A 2,661-nucleotide genomic window follows, 5' to 3' on the forward strand; every position below is an offset into this window, starting at 1 on the left:
TACCTGCAAAATTAGAAAAATTTACAAATTAAAATTTATATCCATTTCTAGGTTGGAAAATTTTGACTCAAAAAGTTGTATGAAAGCCTTAGCACTGAGGGATGTCCTTGAACAATTCTTTTGTTATCTGTCACTGAGAGGATATTCCTGAAAGCTTTTACATTTCATGTGTATGGTTTGAAGAATGCATGCTAAAATAAAAGCCAAGAGGTGTGTGAGATGCTTCCATGCATGGAGCAGCTGAAAAAGTGCATGAGCTTGAAAAGGGGAGAAGGGTGGATGAAGGAATTGAAAATCACTACACTTAGCTTGGGTAAATCTTAAAATGAGGACTGCAGAGAGACAGAAAAAGTAATATCTATATGCTATGTTTGAAAAAAATAATCGAGCACAGAAAATAATCTGCAGAAAGTGCAGGTCTGCCTACAATTACTTATCAAAGATGCACCTACAGTGAATCATGCACTCCCCATGGCCTCTCTACCTTTGACATATTAGTAAAGAACAACAAACTTCTAGCAGGCAAATTCTGTTTAGAAAGGGCTTCTGGGCCATCAAGGTTGTTTGCCATGGTTGCCTCAGCACCTAACAGCACAATAGCATAAAGGTCAAAGAACAACCTGTATGCATATCCTGGCAGGATAAAGCTTGGAATGGTTCCTTTTTCGGTGATAAAACTCTTGGGTACATCAGTGCACAGTGTTTGTTTTCCTTGATTATTTACCCTTCATGCCCTCTTATTACTTGGGCCAAGTTTGTGTGGTACAAGTGAATTCCCCCACCATAATTCCTCCTTGTATGAATAGTATGGAATTCATCAGTATCAGTGTTGTGATGCATGTGCAGATATTCCGAACAATTGACACTTTTTCTGGATTTCTGGTGTTTCTAGGTACAGTTCCAGAGGTTGGTTTCTGGTATTGTGTACAGTACTCGGTGCCTTAATGAAAATCCACCATACTATAACAAGGGGAGTTTAACACTTCGGAAATATACATACAGTGGAACAGCTTTTTAAGTGGAGTTTTGTCATCTGCTTTCACCGTTATCCATTCCCTTTGACTGATTTGTCTGCATTCTGTGCTAAATTTTGGTTTAAATGCCCTTACCCAGTTGGTGTATCACTTTACTTTCTCAATGTGTTTCTTAACTGATAATAAAAGCTTTCATTTGGAGAAAACAGTATCACCAGGCATTAAAGTTTATTCTCAACCATCATCTTCATCAATCATTTCAATACTCTAAATAACATACCTTTTCCAAGACCACACTCGTCCGGCAGTCACACACTCCTATGCCACACGTGTATCGCCGACTGTGCGTGGTGTTGTTGTTGGGGATTCACCGTTTTTGGAATCCAGAGGAATCCGGGCAAAGTAAGGCGTTCTTTTAGGCTTTCCTTTTAGTTTTCGCGTAATTCTGATGTCATTCGTAAAGGACTCATTCGTTTATTTTCAATTAATTCATCTATTTTACTGGATTTTGTTCGATGATATAAGGGCTTTTGTTAATCGAATCTAATTGTGTTCAGTGAAGACAAGGTGTCCTTTTTGTAGTCGAGCAAGGGATCATTTTAGAATTTCTTAGGGATATATTGAGAATATATCTTATTCCTTTACAATTTTTTCTTCAATCTGATTTAGGTTTTCTTAATTTTCTGTGTTTCTCTGTATATATATATATATATATATATATATATATATGTTCAAAGCTGTTACTAGAGGTTGCTTTCCTAAAAGCATGACTTGAGATAACGCGTGAATTCCGTACGAGCAGATCATTTGGGTTTAAACAAGACTATACAGAATATCTACGGAAAATATTGAAATGAAAACGAAAAACATTAAAATAGGAGTATTACATGCGATTTTCTTGTTTCCGTTACAATACGATATAGCAAATGTAAAATTACTTTTATTTATTTTAGGTAGAAGTAATATCTTATTAACAGTATTTATCCTTCTTAGCCCTCACGTTTAATAATGAAGAATACATCTGACGGCCAACCACAACGCAGGATAAAAAAAGTAATAGCTAAAGGAATTAAATGCACCCCATTTCGGGCGGCTCCCGAACCTGCGGAAAATTTTCCGCAGTTATAAATCTGGGATTAAATGTGTTATGAAGAACAAGTACGGAAACTATTGATATGAGAGTCTCATATGTGATTTCATATTTACCAAAAGAATCGCATATGAAGGCTATATCTATTTCTTATTGGTGAAAGTATTATTTTCATGATATGCGCTAATTTTTAACGACCTATTGACAACATATTGAGATTGAGATTGAGACATGCCTGAATTTCTCTTCTTTGCCCTCTCGTTAATACAAACCTAAGAAACACATTAGCCAGTCACATTGCAGGTCGAAAGCCAAGGAAATTGTGCAGAAAAAAGTACGGGACTTGGGTGCAGCTGGGATTTCGGTCGTCTCCAGAACCTGCGGAAAAATTTCCATAGCAAGATATCAGAAATTTCCTAGCTTCAGTGATGTGTTATCCACACACACACACACACACACACACACACACACACACACACATATGTAAATATATATATATATATATATATATATATATATATATACACACACACACACACGCATATACATAGACCCATATATATAAGCTTAGGTGCGTATGTGTATCTCTCTATGTGC

General features: G+C 36.3%; 1 protein-coding gene across 1 annotated transcript in view; it reads right to left on the minus strand.

Moving 5' to 3' along the window:
- LOC125036001 (ribosome-binding protein 1-like) overlaps positions 1 to 1,342 on the minus strand; it is an 11,122-nt gene extending 9,780 nt beyond the window's left edge. The window contains exon 1 of the mRNA XM_047628344.1: positions 1,255 to 1,342. The gene's annotated coding sequence lies outside the window, so the exon portion shown is untranslated. The remainder of the gene's footprint in view (positions 1 to 1,254) is intronic.
- Positions 1,343 to 2,661: the final 1,319 nt, after the last annotated feature.

Source organism: Penaeus chinensis, chromosome 20, assembly GCF_019202785.1.
Source record: "Penaeus chinensis breed Huanghai No. 1 chromosome 20, ASM1920278v2, whole genome shotgun sequence".
Lineage (NCBI taxonomy): Eukaryota > Metazoa > Arthropoda > Malacostraca > Decapoda > Penaeidae > Penaeus > Penaeus chinensis.